Source organism: Crocodylus siamensis, chromosome 3 (assembly GCF_052110815.1).
Source record: "Crocodylus siamensis isolate JL-2025a chromosome 3, ASM5211081v1, whole genome shotgun sequence".
Classification (NCBI taxonomy): domain Eukaryota; kingdom Metazoa; phylum Chordata; order Crocodylia; family Crocodylidae; genus Crocodylus; species Crocodylus siamensis.
The window spans coordinates 247,376,458-247,400,516 of NC_143397.1; the positions used below are offsets into that span (position 1 = coordinate 247,376,458).

Here is a 24,059-nt window from a genome sequence, read left to right on the forward strand (position 1 = left end):
CCTGTAGTCAGAGAACAAGCTGGAGAACGGGTGGCTCGGTGAGCTGGATGTTGCTCTGGCAAGGAGGCCCTGTTCTTAGTCTGGCCCCGACTGCAAATTCGGTAGAAGCCTCCACCCTGCACAGCTCTCCATCCATCTTATCCAACAAGTATGGGTAGCAGCTCAGCTTCAAAAGGAGCCCTGGAGAAGGGCATGGATAACGCTTAAGCAGTGGAGTGGTGGTTTGAGCCTTGTGCTGCAAAGTCAGCGATGCAGGGTCAAACCCCATTCAGGAAGAGGTGCCCTAGAAGCTACTGGGGTGAAACCCCATCCTTTCCCTCCCCACACACTTTTCCCAGGCTTCGATTCAGTATGCACACACAAAGCCTCGTATGTGCCAGGCCAGCGTGCGGTCAACTGGATGGGCTCAGTCTACGCATCTACAATACAGGGGTAAGAGGTCCAATCTGTAAGTCCCCAAAACACCACTTAAGACACCTGGAATACCCCCATTTTAGATGCCCAAACGGAAGTCAAACTCTATCTTAAACTGGTTTGCTGAGGCTCACATATGGCAAGGAGAGCAGAGCCAGTTTCTTCAATGGATCCTCAGTATTTAACAGTATTTTGCATACATCAGCGAGAGAGCTATGTTCTCCTCCAGCTTCTATTCATTTAATCCAAGCAAAAACTGTGAATTACTCTAGGCTTCCATAGGTGCAGCAGACATCACTTTTGCACATTATATTACATTTGCAAGCATAATTTTGTAAGCAAAGCCACAGGCCTACTCTCCAAGTGTCTTATCCTTATAGTGCAGTACACATCCAAGGTGCAGTAAGATTTAGCCACCCGTTGACAGTACATTTGTGCAAACATTGCTCGGTATTTCCAAGTCTAGTGCATGAGTGCATTTATAAATTCTCAGGCTGAGAGCAGGGGTGGGGTGGGAAATCAAGAAACTGTTTACAAACAACGCAGTTTTTATACATTGCTGTAATGTGTATCAGTTGACTTTGATATTCTTGTAAGGTTTAAGGAGGGTATAGTTTATTACTGGCATGCACTGCACTTGGAAGAATCCCTGCTCCTACATCTGCTGTGCTAACAGCTTTAATGAGCTAAGCAGCAAGTATGGATAAGCAGGAGAGAATCTGGTTTATCACATCCTGCAATGGTGAGATGGGGGAGGAGAAATAAGATGCAGTGTCGGATTGGGGGGGGGAAGGGAATGAACTAAAATATTCTGAAGAACTTCAGTCAAATAAAAAAGAAAAAATGCGTGTGTGTGCGTGCGCACGCACGCACACACACACACACACACTTTAAGAGAGCTTAGATTACTCATGCATCCATACAAGAGAATCTGCAGTGTGTGGTCACACCCACGTTTTTGTTGGGTCACACCCCAATTTTTGTCAGGCCACACCTGCGGACTCAGTAGAGGGTTTGCCTGGACCCTGCTTTCATGCAGCGCAGAGGGTGAGCACTGTCACTGCCACTCGTCCCCTCCTGTCCCCTGCTGCTGACTCCCGCATGGAGAGGAAAGGGCCAAGAGAAGCAGCAGGATCCCCCCCCATGGCTCCACAGCCATGCAAAAGCAGGGGCTCTGGCCAGAGCCCACCCCAATCACTGGATAAGCTCAGAGCTTATTGAGCATGGGGCGCTCCAGCAGGGGCCCATAGGCTGCCTATACACGTGCTCCAGAGTGGGTCGGGATGCATTTTAATTAGAGCAGCTCCAGGACAGCTCCTCTGATTTAAACACCTCTCTGCCACGTGTATTAAGCCCCAGCACATTTAAAAATGGCTGTGGGATGTTTTGTATGGGGTTTCGATAAAGTGCTCCTGTGGCCATTTAAAAATAGGCGGGGGTTTACTACCCAGGACGGTGAGGCAACACGTTCTAATTAGAGCGTGAATGAGCATGTGTATAGGCAGCCACGCTGACCAGGCAGCGAGCTCAGAGCTCACTTAGCATGCATGGCAGAGCCTAAGTGAGGGGGCTGCACCCCTGCCACCCTTGCGCTGTTTCTGAATGTGCTATTGCTTAAGATTGATGCTAAAAACTCTGCCCCAAAAGACCGCAGTAGCCCATCACACATACTCCCATGGGGCTGTGTGGGAGTATGTCCATTTATGCCAGCTGAATACCTGACCCTAAAGCAACATACACTCAAGGTATTTTTTTCCCTTGAGACTACAGAGAAAAGTGGCATATGTTCAGTGCACATCTTCGCATGGAATGACTTTTTTGTGCCAGCCAGTACACTAATTGCCGGCACAGTGCCCACTGACTACGTGGACAATGCAAGCTTCTCCGATGCAAACTGAAACAGTTGCTGAACAGCATGCAGACCCCCTTTCTCCAGCAAGCCTCCCATTTCACTGTCGCCTTGTCAGGAGACACTTGCCAATGGTCTCATGTTGTGTTCCACAACGGATGCAAACCAGGGCTCCACGCTCCTCTTCGAGCTCGCCATTCACATCTCAAAAGGGAGTTACATATCCTCCATTCTCCTATATAAACTTTCACATCTGCAAAGGCCAAAATTTAGGTCAAATTGCATTCAGGATTTGAGGTCTCATTTGGAGGAGGAAAAGTTAGATCCACATTTTTTCTCCCTCTCTACAGTTCTGCAGATTGTGCTGGGTACTGGGGTATGGTCATTCATAATAAAAAGAAGCCTACATTCAGGGATATCCAAGCACAGTGCTGGCTACCACTGCTATGCTTCATGCATCAGGGGTTGCATCTCATGTCCTAGCGTGAGGGAGGTAAGGACTCTGGAACTGGAGAGGGGGTGGGCAAGGGAGCAGCACATGGACTCTCCATCGCTGGAAGTTTTCAAGAACAGGTTAGACAGGCATTTGGCTGGGATGGTTTAGTTAGCGATGATCCTGTCCTAAGAAAGGGGCTGTGCTAGATGACCGAGAGGTCCCTTCCAACCCTATGTTCCTATGACCCCATCCCCGCTGTCCAGAGGTTTACTAGACACTGACATTGGTCCAAAGCCAGAAGGTTCATGATTTACCGTTTGGTTCTGCTGGGCCCCGGCATCTCAAGCCTTGGTGACCCCGTAGCTCAGCACTGCTTAGTACGTGTGTGCGCTCCAGAGACCCCCACAAAGGATCCATGTGTTAATTAACCCCCCGCCTACCCCACACCCATTACTGCAACCTGGTGTTCTTGTCATCAGTCCTGGGATCCTCCGAAAATTTACATGCAGAAGAGACGCAGGGCAACCTGGTCCGGTTCCCCCTCCCAGAGGCTGGGGACATACTGATCCTATGCCACGGGCTGGCAGAGGGGCAGCGGGGATTCTGGGTGAACTGTTTGGGGCCCTGTTTGGTGATATCTGCCAGATGTCTAAGGCTGGTGAAGACCCGGGATCACTGAAAATGGGAAAGAAAGGCACAGCTCAGCTGTGGGAGCGATGAGGAAGCCAAAATGTACGCAAGGTAATGGCTCACCAAGACTTTAAAAAGAGTTGGTACTTAATGGGCACTACTATGGACTCAGATCCTCCCATTGCTTGCCTGATGCCAGTTCCCTGTAGAGGGAACAACTGCCTGTTTCTTTAAGGACCACACATGAAAAAAACCCGTCCCCATCAGCATATCAAATGCTGGCACCAAGGGGAGCATGTCAGGGCTGGCTCTGACCCTCCCAGTGCCAGCCTGGTATTACAGCACCCCTAGGCCTGGCGTCCGTCTGCCGTGGGGGGCACACCCACCCATTTTTTTTTTTTAAAGGGCCACAAAAGTGGTTTCCGTCAGCATCTCGGCTTTTTGGCTAAAATCAAGCATTTTTGGCACCGAGGGGAAGATGTCAGGGCTGGCTCTGGCCCTCCTGATGCGGCCTGGTATTGCGGTCCCTCCAGGCTGGGTGCCAGCTCCCTGTGCAGGGAACACTTGCATATTTTTTTTAAGGGCCAAGAAAAGAAAAAGAAAAGAGGTTCCCATCAGTGCAATGTTTGCCCAATACAGGCCATGTGTTTTATAGTCATGCTCAGTGTTGGATGCATTTAATCAACTTTGTGGTTGGTTTCCATTACTGAGCACATGCTGATTCTGGAAACAGTGTCACGACAGACAATGCATTCAATGAGGTTTCCTTGTATGCAATTGTCAGACAAAGGGCTTTTTCCCTATGCTGGGGGGAAAACCATCAAAAAACCCTCATCTTGTAGTCAAGTAAATACAGTAGGTGTTTGGCCCTGTATTCATACTACTGATATAAACCACATGTAGTCTCTTCCAAGAATAGCCCAAATTTAACAAGGTATCAGTTCAGTAGAGCCAACATTTCCTTTCACACATTGGAAATCAGCTGCTATGAGACACAGCTATGAAAATGGTCTTTTAGGCTCAGGTCTGAATTAGTTTGCATCGCTCCAAGTCAGGGATAAGCCCACTAGAGTAACAAGATCAGGCTCAGGCTGAGGAATTGAGGTCTAGGAAGAGTCTGGTTTGTGCTCAACACCTATAGTGAAGGGAGGATGCCCTCTCGGTCAGAACGGCTGTGGAAGAGACCAAGAGGGAGGGAAGAGCCTCTACCCCTTCTATCTGCACTTAAACATCTTGCCTAAATTACTGGTCTAAATCAGAAATAAGCCCCTTACAATTGCATAGGTAGAGCAAGATTGTGATCAGAGGCATACCATCTGACCCCTGAACCTTTACATCATCCACCTTTTACTAAGAATGGATACTCAGAATTTATCTGTGATAAATTATTGGATGTACAGCATGTCTGTAGTGCATAACAAAGGAAGAACGTAAGCAGCAGTTCATTAGGAAACATCTCCTCAGACATGTCAGTGCTACAAGAGGGTTTAAAATTTTATCCTAGCAGTTCTAGCCAACCTACTCTTGATTATGAGGGGGTTTGGGACAGCATCAGGACAAACGATGTTCACCCTCTCTGCTTTTAGCTGTATGACACAGCACTGCCTGCCAAAACACCAGCCTGAAGCTGTAGGTACAGGTGCTAAAAGTATTGTGTGGACTTGGATCCTGATCCTCAACACCAGCCTGTGAAGGCATTTGCTCCCGTGGAGCGTGGCTCCGAAATGCTACTTCTCACGCAAAATTCTGGAGTAAAAGAGAAGATATTGCCATGGGAGTGCAAGTCCCTGAATGGCACTTGAGAATCAGGACCAAGGTTTTGCAGAAGTATGGAACTGCAAGATCAGCTACTGAGACTGGTAGTTTGAAGTCCTACGCATCCCGGCTTCATCAAGCAAGAGGTACAGTGGAGCCACTATTTAAATGCAAGGCAGGACAGATTGGGAGTTGTTTCCAAACACAGTTCCAGTTTGCTATGCTAAAACACACTGGTCAAACGCCAGTAGTAATTTTGGATGCCAGTTTTATTTACCCAAGGAAACCTCCTTTTCAGAGACCGTAGCCCAACCAGTATCTCACAACCACGTCAGCTTATAGCGCATCCCCTTAGGCACCTCCACCCTGCAAGGAGCACATTAGAGCCCTGAGTTCAGTGCCTCCATCTTGTACAATCCCCCCTGACACAGGGCTACCCAGGGTCTGGTCCAGGCTTGCAAGGCCAGATTCCCGGTTTTTGCTGGTGTATGCAAGGGTTTAACCACAGTCACACAAAAAGCAACTGAAACCCATTACCCTAAGGGATAGCACCAAACTGCGAACATCCAGGGCAATCCCTCGTAAAGAATGGTTAAGCATCGATCCTTATTTCTTCAGGTAGCTGCAGAGGGGGGGCGTCTTCATGATCAACCCCTTTCATCAACATATGCCCAATCAGGTTGTGGATAAAGTGCCATTAATGATGGCATACGTATGATTGTAAACCTGGGGGAAGTGGAGAATGATAGTCCTGACCTGGGGGAAGAGCTGAACAAGAGCTGGGATTTCCTGGGGTCTGGCCTGCACTCATCCGCCTGGGCACGAGTCTATTTTTGCATTTCTACTGAACGATCTGAACGCTAGTTAAACGCGCATTTAGCTTTCCGATACCCTGACACTCTTGAGAGAAGACAGGTGGGCTCTCTCGACAGAGGAAGCTCTCTTCGCCTCAGTTTGGGGATAGGAGGCTTCCCTTTACTCTCCCTCCCCACCAATCAATGCAATTTAAAAGCTTTTACCGCAAGGCACTTCCAAGGATTGCTTCATCCGGCCGCCCGGAGGAGCCGGCCGAGGAAACGGGCAGAAACGGCCGCGGAAGCAGTGACGTTCCACGGCAGTTTAGGACGAGAACCGCCGGCGTCTTCGCGCGCGCTCCGGGGCGAGGGCGCTTTAATTAAAGCAGCTCTTGGGAGCCGCTCGAATTAAAGTGTCCCTCGTGCCTCGTGTACTCAGTGTCCCGTGCTTCAAAATGGCAGCGGGGGCGTTTTAACTGCAGCTCGCTGGACTTGGTGAATACCCGATGGCAGCGGGGGCGTTTTAACTGCAGCTCGTTACCCCTGAACTGTGCCTTAGGCGGAGAGGACTTCTCTAACAGACAGTAACAATGTGAAAACCTGGGTAGCTGACTAAAGTCAGGTTTGTAAGACATCAAATTTCCAAATCCAGAGAGATGACTGACCGTGTTTCTGATATCTGGCCAACAGCACACCCTGGGGTTTTGGGGGTTTTTTTATGGCTGCATTTATTAGGGTTGAAATGCAGCTGGCTTTTTGTTTTCTTAAAATCACAACAGTTTTCTTATACTATGCAAAGATAATACCGTAGCATAGGTAAATAGTGGATTTAGTCTACGGGATGTGGGTTTAGAAAGAAACGGAAATCTGCAAGACCGGGGATTGTTGAAGGTAAACTGCCGAGACATAGGGGATCGCTTTTAGAAAGGGGGAATCATTTTCACTGAACCTTTACCTAAGTTTTGGTGCATCTGAAAAGAATACCCATAAATACACTAAATCTGTTACTTGTTGCTGAATGAGAAACACAGCCCTGAGTCACCGGGAGCTGTACGTGGGAATGCAGGTAGATCGCAATAGGCAGAAACCTGGCAGGGCACTGCTCAGGCCAGGTCACTTCTGGGTTTGCACAGGCAAAACGGCAGTCATGGAGGGAGCTCTCGGGAGAGCCCCATCTACATGTAGGCAGCTCTGAGCTTACTTTGGCTCTCACTTAGAGATTCAGATACTGGAAGACCTCCTGCGGGGAGGAAAGGGGTGTCCCTCTGTCCATCCGTCATGGCAGATAAGTACCAAGGTCAGGGCTAAACCCCTCAAAATGCGGTACAGACTCACAGCCGGACAATTTTTCCCAACCCCAATGAGTTTTTCTTTGGTCAAAGCCCTGTTTATCGCCACCCCCTTTACTGAATCTCCCCAGTACAGTGAGATTCCTTAGCAGCTTACTTGTAATATTAGCAGGGGTAGCATCACTGCAGGGCATGCGTTTCTTACTATCATTTTTTTTTGCTCCATTGCCACCAGAAATCCCTACCAGTTCTGTCATCTCCCACAAAGGGGAGAAATGATTCAACAGTCCTCTCCTACTACCTTCTCCCTGCGTCCTGGGCTTACTGACTGCATCTGTGAAGAGCAGATGCTCTGGGTCTATTTAATTCAAGCGCTGTTTATTTGGTGTACGGCTTAGGAAGATCGTGCTAAGAACCGTGGAAGCCCTAACATGACTAAACCAAAGATGCAAAGCTTGCTTCAGAGCCACCTTGCACTGTCCTCTGCGCCTCTGCAAACTGGATGCAACAACACTCATTCTGCTCTTTTACCCATTTTGCCCCGCTCTAATTATTGAGGTAACGCAGGGAGCGAGACTAGCAGGAAAAGAGTAGGTTAACCTGTCTCAAGGTTTCTGATGTTGGGTAGGGACAGAACAATTCTAATATAATAAAAGCCTTACCACTTCCGTCTGTCTGTCCATAACGCTCCAGGCCAACGGCGTGTGCGCGGCCCGGAGCTGTAGGACAGACAGATGGACAAGTGGAGGCAGAAGTGGGGGCCGAGGCAGGTGGGGCCAGGCCGTGCTCCCCACTGTGGGGACTGGCCATGCGGGGGTGTGGCTTGCAGCTGGGGGGGGCATGCCATGCCACCATGGGGGGGGGAATATGTGGCACGTGACTGCAGAGTGCCACGAGGGGAGCAGGCAGGGGGGCACGGGCAGTGCCCACCAAATGCAGCATGTGACCAGGTGGCGGGGCGCATCCGGTGCGGCACCCTGACACCATGTGATACCCCTCCTCCCAGTGCCAGGAGCACCAAAACATGGGGGGGTGGGGTGCATGGCCACAGGGTGCTGTGTGGGGGGCGCACGCCACCCCTCATGCTACAGGCAGCAGGTGCTCCCTGCCACTCACATGCTCCTTCTCACGTCCCCACAGGGTACCGTGAGGGGAACGGGCAGGGGCGTGTGGGCAGTACCCACTGGCTGCAGCACATGGCCATGGCGGTGTGTGGGGTGTGTGGGTGGGGCGTGTGTCTGGGTGGGTGTGTGTGTATCTAGGGTGTTGGGTGGAGGTGCACGGGGCCGGACACAGAGCTGGAGGAGGGTTGTGTCCAGCTAGATGCATAGTGGTAGCAGCACGGGACGGTGGGTGGTGGCGCTCTGTCCCCACTGCCCGCCTGACATTCCTGATGAGCACCTTGCTAGTAATAATAATAATAATAATAATAGGTTCTTCTCTTTCCATCTCAGCTCTTTCCTGGAAGTACCAGGTATGCTGTTGAGTGGGTGTCACTGAGTCAACTGCTGACACATTTGCTCCTCTGTCATTTGAACAGGGTTAGTTTCCATTCTCACTGCTGAGAGAACCAGAAGCACATTCATTTCTCCTCTATTTTGCACTAAACATTGGTTTACCATTCCCCAGCTGTTCCTCCAAGTCCTGGTCTCCAGGCATCCCCCCCTCCCCCATGTTAATAGTTTGAGGTTTCCCATGTCCTTTTTAGGACAGTAAAAATTGCATTAGGACTGCACCTCCCTTCCCCAAGCTGGTCAACACCGGTTAGCAGCCCTCTATTTCCAGGCTGTTAGAAGTACAGCCATCTGGTATAGCATGGGGCCCAGGACATGAGGCTCAAGAGTTAAATCCTGCTCCTCCATACACATGCATAAGCAAATGGGGCAGTTTTAACCTTAGTAACCTGTGCCTTATTGATGCCACGGCCACGGGCTTAGGCATTGGTGCCTGCACACAGCTATGACCATGACAACTGCCATACCCAGGCCCCAGAGCAAGTTCTTTCACAGACCATAGTTAAATGGCTTACTCCTAGCATGCTTGTTGCCTACCACACAGCTTCTGTGCATCGCTGTGTCCATACATCAGTGTCTAGTTGAGATAAATGGAGTAGACAATTGAGGTGGCAACACGGATGTGTTGCAGGAGATAGCAGCAGCATGCTATACAAGATAGGCGCACTGCTGCTGCTGAAGATAAGGTCTCACTGTTAACGACCCTGTCCCCCAATGCTTTGAGTCTCAGTATTCGTAATTCACAGTGAACAACCCTTAGGCCTATGAGAATAAATAGTCTGTTCTGACCATCGCAACAAGTGAGCGGCTACGTTGCATTGATCTGGAACGTGCTTGTCCAAAGCCTGAACTGCTACAGAAGGAGTAGCGACTATATCACACGTGTCCCTTCCCTTGCAGCACAAGTCGAAGAATCACCAAGGGGAGAAAACAGCTAACGCAACAGACAATGTGACAAGTTCAGGTTGCAGGTCCCTATAGAGGGGTTACTACTTCTGTTTTTAAAGATATCTAATCTCCCCCTAACTTCCCTAAACAGCCGTGCTTGCCCATTAAGAGCAACGAGTAATAACAATACTCCTGTCTTTGTCTTTACTTTTTACCATCTAGTTTTGGTTTGAAGATCCCCGCTCAGGCCCCAGGGGACAGCTTGACTTGACATTTGTTGGTGTCTATAGTACAGATGAAATCTAGTCTTGGCATCCCTGATGTCTGGCACGACTGCTTCTAAATGTTATGCTGGAGCATGGCAGTTAAGCAGGATGTCTGATGAGCAGGGATCCTGCTTTTCACGGACTGAAAAAAATCCCAAAATTTTCTGATTTAAAAAAAACCAAAACCAAAGTCCACATTTTTCCAGGATTAAAACACCCCTATATATACACACGTATATACACATACATACACACACAGATCTATACCTATATCTATACGTATAGCAAAGCGCCCATCAAGAATGATGGGCGGGCAGTAGGGACAGAGCGCCACCGCCCACCACCCCGCGCTGCCGCTGCTCCACAGCCACTGCGCACAACTCCCCTCGGCCCCCCGCTCCATGTCCGTCCCCATGTGCCCCTCCCCAGACACCCATCCACCCAGCCAACCACACACCACACCCACCCACCCAGGCACGTGACACCCCCCCACACACACCCAGGCGCATGACACGCCCCACCCACACACACCCAGGCACATGACACCCCCCCACACACACCCAGGCACATGACACGCACCACCCACACACACCCAGGCACATGACACACCCCCCACACACACCCAGGCACACCTCCCCCCCCACACCCATGCACTCTGCCATCCGCAGCTGGCTGGTGCTCCTGGTGCGGGGAGCGGCGTGGTGCACGGTTGTCCCACAGGAAGCGTGCACAGGGGACACGCCCTGCCCTGCAACCATGTATTGCATTTGGCAGGCACTGCCCGCGCTCCCCTGTGGCGGTGCGCCACACCCCACCCCCAGTCGCAAGCTATGCCCCCGCATGACGGCCAGTCCCCATAGTGGGCACAGCCTGGCCCTGCCCACCTCAGCCCCACTCCACCTCCACCTCCGCCTGTCTGTCTGTCTGTCCTAATGCTCTGGGCTGCACACACACAATTGGCCTGGAGCGTTACAGATAGATGGATAGACATGATACGGCTTTTTTATATATATACACACATACACATACACACACACACATACACATATATACATATACACACATACACATATTTTTTATATATATATATATACACACACACACATACACATACATATACGCACACATACATATACATACATACATTGAGGGGCTGTAGGTTGGGAGTGAGGGGCACTGGCAGGGTGGGAGTGAGCGGGGCCTTGAGTCCAAAAAGGTTGACAACCACTGTCCTAAATCACACCCTAAAGACAACTGACCGAGATGGCCAGAGGGGTGCATGATAGCTGTGAGTTTCTGCACCTCTGACCCAGCCCTCGGTACTACTGCCGTTCAGGGATGCAAGGGTTTAGATGTGTGGCAGAGAGAGGTGGGGGGAAGAAGGGCAATAAAGAAGAAAGGAAAGAGAAAGACAGCAGAGGTTAGACAGAGATCTGCCACACATTGCTAGCTTCTATGGTGCAGCCAGTTGACTAAGCAGCAACACAGAACTGTGACTGCACCCAAAGGGCATTAGAAGTGAAAGTTTCACCTGAGACGCTGCATGCAAAAGCTTCCTCTGCGGAGTTGCTTTGCTGGCAACTGGGGACTGCACAAACTTCAGCTAACTGCTGCTGAGCCAAATGAGCCCACGGCCAGACCACACATTAGAACAGCCCATGAAAGGGAGTCAAAAGAGGAATAACAATATTCACAAAGCAGGAACAGAAGCACAACCTCTGGGATATCAATTGTGGCATTTGAGATGTTCCCACTTCGGTGGAGGTCATTAAAGAGAGCCGGTCTGCGTTTTAAAACTCCCTCTTCCTCCTGGACAAGCGAGAGCTCGTGTCATATAATCTGGTCATTTTAGAGCGTGCCTGACTAGCCCGACGTTCTCCTGGCACTTGCAATTTCTTCAAACGCGGCAAGCTCTGCCGAGAAACAGTCAGCGGGGTTTTCACCAGTTTTGCAGCAAGTTATTAACACTATTGTTGTAATAATACCACATCCTGCCTTCTAGCTGAGGCTATTTCCCATGGACAAATATGAAAGATCTAACTCACTGCTCTTAAGGGGCAAGTGCAGGTGCTTAGGGAGGTCAGGGGAGGGTGGATCCCCTTCAAAAACTGGCCACTTGACCTAACCTAGTTCACCCAGGTGTAGACCTTACACTTAGATCCTTATTTAGGTTGGTCCAAGCGAGAACTGTCCAGAAGATCAGACTGGTCAAAAAAGGGCCGACCTCAGCAAATGTAGCTGTACCTCGAAGGTGCACTAATTCAGAACAGGTACAGGTACACCGATCTAACTGGACTTCCGTAGGCACTGCGAGTGCGGTGCTGCAGCTGGGAAAGCCCGGCTGCTGGCTCCAGCCCCAGGGCTGCGCTTTTCCTAGCTGCCACCCCCACCCCCGGCACTGGGCTACTCTTAGACCCCTGGCCCTCCCCCCACCTGTAGACAACCCCTCATGGACCAGCCAGCCCCTGAGCCTGCCAAGCCCCGCAAATCCCACAAGCTTCCCAGTTGTCCTGGCATTTGCTGGTGCCAGAAGTCAACCAATGTAAGTCAGGTAGGGGGGAGGGAAGGGGTGGGTTGGTTTGCTGGGGCAGGGGGCAGGAGAGAAGCTAAAAACAGACCCTGGTCAGAGTGGGGGTAGGGAAGAGAGCCCTCCTGATTCTCACCAACCCCCTCCTGCCCCTGTGAAGCTGCCAGCTCCCCTGATCTGCACCCGCCCTTCCCCAGCTTGCTTCAAATTGGGCTCCCAGCATCAGTGAATGCTGGTAAAACTGGGCCCTGGAGCGGTTTGTGGGATCAGGGCTGGTTCGATGATATCAGGAGGTTTGGAGAGGTCAGCGAGCCTCTCCAAACCCCCCTCAGATCCCACTAGTCCCTGATCCCCCCAACCAACCCCACCCTGCAGACCCTGCCTCCCGCCCGCAGGACCCTGCTAGCCCCCAATCCTGTCGGTCTCTCCCCCTACCCTGACTTACCTTAGACCAGGCTCCCAGCACCTATCTAATTACTGAATTAGACTGGGGGAGAGAAGCATTTTTAAATCAATCTAACTCCCCAAACGCCTAATTGTAAAGTCTTTACAAAGCCAAGATGTTCATATCAATGCACAGCTGACTGTCTGATTTGTATTACAGAAACCTATAATGGTGAAGATGCAAGAGGCAGAAAAGCAGGGTTTGTTAGGGGGTAGAGGGTCAGAAGGGATTATATTTAAATGTTTCGGGTAGTTCAGAGCAGAAAGCAAGCAGATAACCAGAAGCAGGCCTGAGGGGGAGGGTAGCATTAGAAGTCTCCCTTCTCGCTTTTCCCTATTTAGTTTTGGTCACAAAGGGAAAGAGTGAAGAATTGAGTTTTTTCAAGAGAAGTAAACTAAGGGTAAAAACACTTTGTGCCCCATAAAAATTGTGACAGCACTAAGGCCAAGCAAACAGACATCCATACCCTTGGCCATGCCCCAAATGCCGAAAATTTGTGGCCGTGACATAGGTGGTATCCATTTGTGCCACTTTATTGTGGTGGGCCTCTAAGGCTTATGGCAGCAGAGAGTGGTAAGCTTGGAGCTGCCCGTGCTCTCCAGCCACCCCAGGCAGCTCCTCCCAGGGTGTCAGGGGCCTGGTCCTGTGCGCCTCAGAAATTTCCATTCCCAGCGCACTCAGGATAAAGCCCTGAATCCCTGGGAGACTTCCCTGGGTTCCCCAATATGAGATTTGTTGGTGCCCAGACACTCCAGTGCAGTCCTGGGGCTGGAGCCACCAATCAGCCCATTGGCAGCCCCAGCCCCAGCCCTGGGGCATACTGTTCTGGTGCAGTCTCCCGGGTCTCTGTGAGATAACCTTGGGTTTCCTCACCTACACCCTAGAGATTCCCAGGGAACACATTACCCGCTGATCTTGCACGACAAACGGGCGACGTGTGTATTGCTCAATGAAGCGGATCCGCTGTGCCAGAACACACTCCAGCACTGCTGATCTGCTTCATCTAACAGGATCTATTTCAGCCAGATGAAACAGAGTAACACAGCTGGTCCTTTCCTCATTAAAAAAAAAGACCTCACAAACAGGCAACAAATACACTATGGATCTGGAAGCCATTTGTGATAAAGTTTGATGGAAAAAAAATGAACTTGAGGGACCAGAATTATTCGCAAATTTGGCAAAGAGCACCTAAGAGCCGACGTTTCAAGAACCTAAAATTCTGGTTTAAAAAAAAAAAAATCACAGTATTATCGAATCTATACTTGACTTAGTTTTAGGCTACTGTGTTCTGTTTTAGCTATGTCTGTATTTAGGATTTAAATTTAAAAAAAAAAAAAGAAGTAGTAATTTTGGCTCCAGTGTGACTGGTTGTTAATGATGAGTTTGTTCAACCTGAACCTAGGAGAATCTCTTGCCCCTCCCCATATACTTGTGTTCAGCCACCCAAAGAACATGTTTTTCCACCCGGGTCTCCTGTAGAGCTGTGCTGAGGAGCCAAGACTAATGCCCCAAGCGCAGTTAAGAGCCATCACACGTAGACACCCGGGTTGCCCAGGATGACCCTTGGCACAGCTTGTCAGCTGCTACTCCAGCCTGCTGTAGGGTGAAAGCAGGCAGCGTTACTCTTCGGCTACCACTACGGAGGACTGGTTTTTGATTCTAGCTCCGCTGTATCATCTCAACGGATTTAGGCATTGGCTTCAAAGTGTTTTTCACTTCCGTTTACTGCAATTTTGAGGTGCTCAGTTCAACAGAGCACCTCTGAAAGGGGCGGCAAGGGCAAGAGGTGGGCAACATCTGGGTGTGTGCAGCTTGCACTGAATTTGGACCAATTCTTATCTAGTAACTAGGAGGTAGGCATTGCTGTTCTGTTAGGGCTCCATGGGCTAGAGACCGCCTTCAGATTTAATTGGTACAATTATAGTATTCTTTATTGAGCCGCTACAGTACCCTGGCATGCCAGCATCAAGGGCATTTCAGAAATATAGACGCAATTTATTGATTACAGGGGCCCGTTCTAAAAAGAAAAGTGATTAAGCAGTTTGACTGCTCTTTAGACGTAACCACCTTTGTTTGTGCATTTTCCATTTTAGGAAAAAGAACTTCAGTACTTTAAACACAAAAACACTAGCTTACTAATAAAGCCAGTGTTCAGGACTTTAATTAGCTAGTCTGTGTACAAGGGCAACAGGTCTTTGGTTTAGTCTAAATGCCTGGCGTTTGGTCCTCTGCGACAGCGCTATCTACTGTGTGCTGAGCCACCCTGAAGGGGCAGATAATGATGACTCCTGCATAGGGGGCTTTGTATGGTTGTACACAGCTCACGTGGGCAACTTTATGCCATGAGCACTCTTTCAGGTAGGAGGACGGAGGAATGGGTGGGAGGTATGGAAGAGCATGGAGTAGACTGCATTCTGCCAGATCTTCAGGCATTACAGAGACCGGATATAGGCAGCATGACCTGGAGCAGCCCGAGAGCTGATGCAAATATCACCACCGCTGGGAGTTGGGAACTTTTGAGCTAAGTATATTTAATGTTTATGAGAAGTCACATTTAATGTCTGTGAGAAGTCACCTACACATTGACCTTATGTTATAGTGACAAGGCAATAAAAAACTAAATACTAGGTTGGTGAGTAAAGTGCACGGATATGGGTGGCTCATTTTTAAAAGCAAGGCAGGAAGGACAGGGAGCTGGGTAACTGTATGGAATAACTAAACAAATAAAGAGGGTGTGTCTGCAGACCCTGGAGGTACAAGTTAAGCAGCTTGCCTAAGCAAACTATCCAAGAGCACGCACGTGGTGATAAAGCTAGAAATGTATCCGGGCCTACGAGTCCTAATTTAGTGTTGGAGTGCTAAAGCACGCATCTTCTTTAGCCCTCGCCCTGCCAGTTTTACTGGGGAAAAAGCTGAACACAAGTGTCAGCTAATCCTCAAGAAACACAGGTCCCTCCAAAACCTATTAAAGTTTTTGCCCTTTTATGTTTGACCCAAGTCAGCCCTAAAATTTCTCAGTGGCGTTTAATCCTGTACCTATTTGGGCTAAATGCCCGTCTAAGCCAGGGGTGGGCAATTATTTTGGCTAGAGGGCCGCTTAATGACATCTGGGGACCTGTCAAGACCCATTTCCATCTCTTCCTCTGTCTCTCTCTCTGTCCATCTGTCTTCTCTCTACCCAGCTCCAGCTCCTTCCCTGCCTCCTCCTCCCTCCAGAGCCTGCTGAAGCTATAGTTCGCCAGGAGCCCAGATGCTCAGCTGTGGGCCCAGATGTGGGCTTCCATCCCACCTGCAGGCCAGATCCACTTAGTCGGCAGCCGTCACCCCGCAGGCCGGATCAAATCTGTTCAGAGGCCGGATCTGGCCCACGGGCCATATTTTGCCTGTCCCTGATCTAAACACAGGCAGTGGCAGTACTCTCTGCAGGGATGGAGGAGTTCTGCCACACAGTATCTTAACAGCCCTTACTGGTAGTTGCCTCTGAAGTCCGTCTCAAGTGAGATGTATTATTTTCAGCTTCACCCAGAATAGTATTCAGTAGATGTCGACATAATGGCCAGGAAATTGTAGGGTTGAGGAGCATAGAAGCATCTGACAATTCATCAGTATCAAAGGCCACCTTCCATTCTTCAAGTACGCTCAAAAGACTTGAGTGGGATCCAGACCCCATTACAATAGATGCAGTGCAAACCATGTAGGAGACAGGCACCCCAGCCACGGAGAGCTTGCAGTCTAAATAGGCAAGACAGGTCTCATTCCAGCCATCTTATCGCTTGGGAACTGAAGCACAAAAGGTTAATTGGCTTTCCCAGTCACACAAAGTCCCCAGCTAAGCTCAAAATTGAATCCAGATCTCCCAAGAACCTGCTCAGTACCTTAATGCCAAGGCAGTACAGGTCAACTTGCAGTTTAAAACAAAACCCCCACACAAGCCAAACTATCCGATGCTTCCCAGAAGGACTTTACTATGCAGTTTCTCCTCTAGTCAGGCAGAAAGAGAATTAGACTCACTCTCTGCATTTGGATGCAGATGGGGTGGGGAGAATGTCACAGAGAGACTGCTTGGCTTGTCATTTCAACAATGCTTACAAGGCAATTTTGGTAAGAAAGCACTACTAGAATGCAGGACCCATAAGACCTTCATGAGCTCACCCCATCCTGCTCGAGCGAGACCTGCGTCTCTTTGATCCTGATCGCCAACAGGCATCCAGCAATATGTCCGGTTACTTCTCACATAGACAGGACAGTCCACAGACATACAGAGAATGCAAGCATGCCAGATGTTAGACATGTGCATTCCCTGTGGGCTACGGTAAAGTGTAACAGAAGCTAATCTGCAGAACTAATTTGCTGGTTCTGTCTAGCAGTTTTCTGAAGGCAGCTCGCTAACATGAAAATAATGTACTCAAAATATGGTCACTATTTCCATTCTGGGGTTAAGGCATCTAATTACAACAGCATTTTATTATAGTCAGTGTAGACTTCCACCTGTTGGCAGCACAGAGCCTTATTCAGACCTTATCTGGCATGGCAGCTATCATCACAAGCTAGCTGCGCAAGAGGAGGTCAGATTGATGCAATAAAAGCACACACTTTAAATATGTACAGATCCATTTCTTCATATTAGTCACCCCACCTAAGTGAAAGTTATGCACTTCTTCATGGCTCAGTACATTTTTGGTTGGAGGACAACGCTGCCCTCCTTTTGCTATCAGTTGCCCTCTCCAAGAAGTTAGGAGCCCTTGTGTAATCAGGTAACGAGGCTGTGGAAGAACGGGTGCAAACCCATTCATGTCCAAGTCGGGCCTGTGCTGTGCATCTAACTGAACTAGGTAAGAAGCAGCAAGCTCAGCAAGAGTGCTTTCAGACCAGAGCTGCTCTCGAGTCTTCTTCTTTCGTATGGGTGATATAGATACAGAACAGCAACTATAATTTTACCTTTAGGTTGAACCAGACAATTGTGCCAGGAGCAGAGTGTATCACTGTGATAACTCCTTCGTATTTATGGACTGGGCACTGAGTCGTTACCTGTTTCATGGTCTGCTCTGGGTGACTGCAGCTGCACACTGGAGAGTTTTTAATTCTCCATTTGTGCATCAGGAATCGGCATCTCCCATGGTTTGTGCAGATATGGTTTAGAGTTGCTCACGAGCATCATGAGAGGTCAAAGCCGGGGGATCTTCTTCATCAGATCTACCAAGATGTTTATTTGGGACATCCTCTGGGGGTGTTCCTAGTACAGTCCTGACCATTTCAGGCTCATTCTGTTTGCCTGTATCATACTGGGCATTTAGGCTCCCTGCTCCTTTCCTTTTCACTCAGTCCTATGAACGATAACTAATTTTAAAGCACAGCTAAATTTGTGCTAGTTTAGAGCCATTTCTTCATTATTGTGAAATTCATAGCCTAACTGAAACAATACCCTCCAGATTCATTAGTGCATCCTTAAAAGCATGATGCAAGGGGACCAGGGTCTGTCCGTCTCTCTCTCTAAAGAGAGAAGCAATTTGTTTAAATTTACTGTGGCTTTTTCCCCCTTTATGGAAAGGCAAGAGCATGTCCAGATTTCTCTCTAACTGTATGCGTGCCATATTACTTTAACTGGTCTCTCCTGTTCTTCTGATAGTCTATCCTACAAAGAGAGGAGCACTGCCCTGAATTCAGCAGAAAGGGCAGCATGCTCTTTTCTACTACATCCAGTCACTCCTCTTTGTTTTGCAAGACACAGCAGACAGCATGTTGCACCACTTGCAGAGAAAGTCTTGTGCATGCTGCTTCCTTGACACCAGTGAGTGGTTTGTGGCTTTTTTAAAGATTTTTTTTTTACATTATGAATAGGAGTGGGGGCTGCAGGGAGGAAGAAAGCAGAAATAAAAAGCAAAACCATCTTCATCTAAAACTCTCCAGACAATGACTATTGAGCTTTTACCATGAGAATGAAAGCTCACTAAACAACAATGGAAAGAGAACCTGAAGGCTAGAAGTGCACAGGAGGGCTGGAAACTTTTAACTAGCACAGTATTGGAAGCCCAACAAGAAACCGTTCCCATACGACAGAAACCCAAGGAGGACGTTAAGAGACAAATGTAGACGCATACAGAGCTTCTAGCATGCATTTACTTCAAATGCAGAAGGAAAGCACACAGGCAATGGAAGGATGGGTAGGTCAAAGGTAGATACCAGGACTTGCAGGGGAAAGGGAACAAACTGAGGGATGAGATAACAAAAGACAACAGGTTGGAGAGTGTATCTGAATGAATTCAAGTCGGCAGGACCGGATGAACGTAACCCCGGAGTAGTGAAGGCACTGGCAGAGATCTCAGAGCCCTCAGCAGTAACATTGACAACATTGTGGGAGCACAGCGAGGTACCAGAGGACTGGAAAAAGGTCCAATGCAGTGTTGCTCCTACAATAAAGCAGAGGAGTACCCGGAGAGCTACAGACTGGTTGGCATCACAGTACCCAGGAATTTAATGGAGTATATTATAAAAGGATGTTCATTTGCAAACATCTGGATAAAGGAAAGCTGATCAAAAGCAGTTAGAGTGGATTTGCCAAGAACAAATCATGCCAAATAATTTTGATCATCTTTGGTGAAGAAACTACTAGGGTAGATAAAGATAATGCTATGGACATGGTGTATCTGGACTTTTGATGAAGTCCTTTTTCCAGTCTTTTAGTACCTTGCCCATGTCCCACAACTTTGCCCTATATAACCTTCTCAAACAATCCGGAGAAAGGTGGGCTAGACAAACTACTGTAAGGGGGACAGACACGTGGCTCAATAGCCACAAGCAAAAAAGGTATGTATAAAATGGATCCGTGTCAAAGTGACAGGAGTCCTGCAGGGACCCGTCTTGGGCCCAGTGCTGTTCAACATGTTTCTTAAGTTGCTTGGATGCTGCAAGTTTGCAGATGACATGGAACTGGGAAGTACTGCAAACATCCTGGTGGACAGGAGTGCAGTTCAAAAGGATCTTAAAAAGACTGGAAAACTGGCCTGGAGCCAACAAGATGAAGTTCAGTGCTAACAAATGAAAGGCACTGCAACATTTCATAGATTTCACAGACATCAGGGCTGGAAGGGACCTCGGGAGATCACCGAGTCCAGCCCCCTGCCCAAAGGGCAGAATAATTAATTAACATAGGAAGAATAATTAAAAATACAAACACAAAAATATATAAAACTGGCAATACCTAGCTGGGTGGCGGCATTACGGAGAAGGATTTAGGAGTCTTTGTGGATCACAGACTCAGGAAAGGTATGTAGCATGGTGCAGGTACACAAAAGGCCAATGCAGTTTTGGGCTGTGTCAACAGAAGCATTAGCTACCAGACACTGGAAACGATAGTACTGAGCAGGGAAGCACTGGTTAGACCTCACCTAGATTATTCTGTGCAATTTTGCACTCCACATGTTAAAAAATGACATAGAGAAGATAGAGAGTGTCCAGAGGTAGGCAACAAAAATGACAAAGGGCTTGGAAGGCACATCATACAAGAGATCAAAGGAAATGACATCTTTTCTGCAAGCTGAACAGGCATAAGAGGGGACGTGGCAGCAAGTCTTCAAATATCTGAAGGGCTGCCATAATAGGTGGTTTCCCTCATCTTTCTCTTTTAGTGCAGAACACAGACCTATGGCTTAAGGCTGCGGCAAAGTAGGTTTAGCTTGGCTGTCAAGGTAGGGGCGAACCCACAGAAACCCCCCTCCACTGTTGTAAGAGGCAGTAGAATAGGCTGCCGAGGGAAGCATGGGCTCTTCCACACCGGGGGTGTTCAAGAAGGCTGCACAAGCCTCAGTCAGGGATGACCTGGCACAGCCATGTTCATGCTCTCCCAGGAGCATTTCCCATGCTTCTGGGCTTCGCTGCTGCCACCCGGGGCTGTCCCACCCTCCCCACAATTGCTGCTACGTGCTTAGGGGTTTTGTTTCACCCCAACACCTTCCTCAGAGGACCGGGTGGTGGCTGAGCCCAGGCGGGGGATTTTGACTGGGGTGTGCCAGCTCCTGCTGGGACTGGCTCCAGGGTCTTGTCCCTCTGCGCCAGGTCAGACAAACTGCCATATTTGGCATCAGGAAGGCATTTTATCCCCAAACTGGGAGGTTTTGCCAGGAGTGGGCATGGTCCTCCACTTTGGATCCCTCCGGTGTATTGAAACAATCCCTGCAGCATTGGCTACTGTTCTCCCACCTGTTTTACTTGTGGCAGGTCCAGGTGTTATGTGCCTCGTGGCCGTGTCAGGGCTGCCTCTAGTTTTGCTAATAGGTTAGATTTGTATGGAAAGGTTTGGCTAGGGACGATCCTGCCTCCAGCGGGTGGGTTTATTTCCAGCGGTCCCTCCCAGCCCTACTTTTCTGCGATTTCTGTGAACTCTGCATCTAACGCTTTGATACTTTTCACTTCTATCCAGGCTCCCCAGACATCCCACGCAATCCTCCCTATCCCACTAGATTAAGTTTGAACTTTATTCTAACCAATTTTAAGCCAGGGAAGGGAGGAGAGGGAGAGAGAAACTCTTACGTCGGCTTTTTTTGCTGTTGTTGCAGACTGATAAAGCCTGCCAACCAAAGGCCACGTATGGGGGAAGATTTCGTAAAGTACCCCAAGGAAAATCCTAACCTTCTTTCACATAACAGTCATGCTGTGCAGGTACTAACCTCCCCCTTTGGCTCCTTCTGCCACTGTAGTGAGCTGATCAGGCCCTAAAGCAAAGGACAGCTCAATTTGTCTGTTTGCATGGACGCGGGCCCTCACTGCCAATGCGCAAAACTAATTGTCAGGAGTCGAGATATTCCAAAGCAGATGCCTACCAAAGCCTCCCCCTCAGCTATAACCATGTAAATAAGATGCAAAGAAGCAGTCAGCTAATTGCTTGCGCTCTCAACTGCCAAAAGGCAGGAGATTTACAGTTAAAAGGTGGCTCTTCGTCTTTAGGAGACACGATGTTATATAAACTAGCTCAGGAAAATGGAAAAGGTGTGGGGGAGAAGAACAAAAAAACTAGACTAAGAGGGACATTTTATCCTTGCACTTCCTGTCTTCTTTTCTCTGCTGAAGTTTAATTTCCTTTTTTTAAAATGCTATTTTTGGAGCTCATAAAGAATTATTGACCTAAAAGATTAAGAGATTTGTCATCCGTCCGCTCTTTCAGAGACATATAATTAGGTAGCTCTTTTCTCTCCTTTTTCCAAAAAAAAAGGGGTGCGCCCAAGATGTAATCTAGACTTTTAAAGAGCATGATACTATGTGAATGAGTCACTTTATTGGGTCTATGTGCGTTTCAAAAGAGTCATATGAAGGCATCTTTCATAGACGTTAGGGCTGGAAGGGACCTCGGGAGCTCATCGAGTCCAGCCCCCAGGCCCCAGGGGCAGGAGGTCAGCTGGGGTCAAAGGATCCCAGCAAGATATTTTAGGCGTGCTACCAAGTAAATACATACGCACGCATCTGTCCATTCGCCTTTTAAAATTGACAGGAAACGGTCCTGTGGCACATCCCCGACATGCGCTAGCTGTAGCAAAGCGTCTTAAAATGCAAGAACAGGACATGCACAGGCAGCCCAACATTGCCTATCCCTTACTTATTCCCTCCCACTTCACAAGCCAAAGAATAAAAAATAAAAAAGTTGGCAGGCACTTAGTTTGGAGCAAAAAGGCCGTTCGGAGTTGGGCTGGCCCGGCTCAGCCGCCGCCTCTCCCCGCGGGGCTCCCGACACCGGCTCCGCGCCGCCCGGGCAGGGGCCGGCTCCGGCACGCAGAGCCCTCGGCTTGACAGCGCCGCGCTGCCGGGCAGAGCCCCTCGCGCCGCGGCCGGGGGGCAGGAGCCGGCGACGTGAGCGCTCCCGCCGGAGCGGCGGCCCCGCCGGCATCGCCCCCCGCCGCGGCGCGGCGTGTGCGGGCGGCCAGAGCGGCCGGCGCCCGCGCGCCCCCGGGGCGGCCCGGCCCGGCCCGGCCCCGCCCGGCCCCGCCGCCGCCTACTCACCTCACCTCACCGCCCGGCCCGGCCCGGCCCGGCCCCGGCCCCGGCCCCGGCCCGCCGCGCCGCGCTCCGCAGCGTCTGCCCGGGCAGCCCTGGCGGCCGCTCATAAAGAGCCGCGGAGCCACGTGGATGGAGCCGGGGGGAGGCAGGCAGGGAGGCGGCTCCTCCTCGCCCGCCCCCGCCGAGCCGCTCCGCCGGCCCCGGCCCCCGCCCGCCCCGCGACCCCGGCCCGGCCCTCATCGCCTCTCCGCCCCCAGCGCCCCGCTGTAACTCCCGCCTGTGGCACCTCAGAGCGCACCCCTCTGCCGGCCCGGCATCCCGCGGCCCCTCGCGGCACCCCGCGCGCCCTCACTGCCGCCGCAGCACGCCGCTTCTCCACTCACCCCGTGTCCCATATCGCCCTCGCTGCCCCGCACCCTGTATGCCCCCCCGGCACGCCCCCCCTCACCTCCCAGCACCCCGCAGCTCCACACTGCCCCCGCACCCTGTATGCCCCCCGCCCCCCCTCACCTCCCAGCACCCCGCAGCTCCACTCGCTGCCCCAGCACCCTGTATGCCCCCCGCCCCCCCTCTCGCCTCCCAGCACCCCACAGCCACACGCTGCCCCAGCACCCTGTATGCCCCCCTGCCCCCCCCCGGCACGCCACCCCCCTCTCACCTCCCAGCGCCCCACAGCTCCACTCACTGCCCCAGCACCCTGTATGCCCCCCCAGCACGCCCCCCCCTCTCACCTCCCAGCGCCCCACAGCTCCACTCACTGCCCCAGCACCCTGTATGCCCCCCGCCCCCCCTCTTGCCTCCCAGCACCCCACAGCCACACGCTGCCCCAGCACCCTGTATGCCCCCCTGCCCCCCCCCCGGCACGCCACCCCCCTCTCACCTCCCAGCGCCCCACAGCTCCACTCACTGCCCCAGCACCCTGTATGCCCCCCCAGCACGCCACCCCCTCTCGCCTCCCAGCACCCCACAGCTCCACTCACTGCCCCACACCCTGTATGTCCCCCGCCCCCCCCTCTCGCCTCCCAGCACCCCACAGCCACACGCTGCCCCAGCACCCCGTATGCCCCCCTGCCCCCCCCGGCACGCCACCCCCTCTCACCTCCCAGCACCCCACAGCTCCACACTGCCCCAGCACCCTGTATGCCCCCCCCCGGCACGCCACCCCCTCTCACCTCCCAGCACCCCACAGCTCCACTTGCTACCCCCAGTATCTTACATCCCCCCTCTCTGCCCCCAGCACTCCATGTTCCCTCTCCCTGTGCCCCAAC

At 50.7% G+C, this 24,059-nt stretch overlaps 1 protein-coding gene across 5 annotated transcripts in view; it reads right to left on the reverse strand.

Moving 5' to 3' along the window:
• The window catches only part of ST3GAL1 (ST3 beta-galactoside alpha-2,3-sialyltransferase 1), a 122,170-nt gene extending 99,237 nt beyond the window's left edge, over positions 1-22,933 (reverse strand). For 2 of the 5 annotated variants that reach the window (XM_090040683.1, XM_090040686.1), the window contains exon 1: positions 22,795-22,933. The gene's annotated coding sequence lies outside the window, so the exon portion shown is untranslated. The remainder of the gene's footprint in view (positions 1-22,794) is intronic. The other 3 variants (XM_090040689.1, XM_090040687.1, XM_090040684.1) reach the window with 3 other exon arrangements.
• Positions 22,934-24,059: the final 1,126 nt, after the last annotated feature.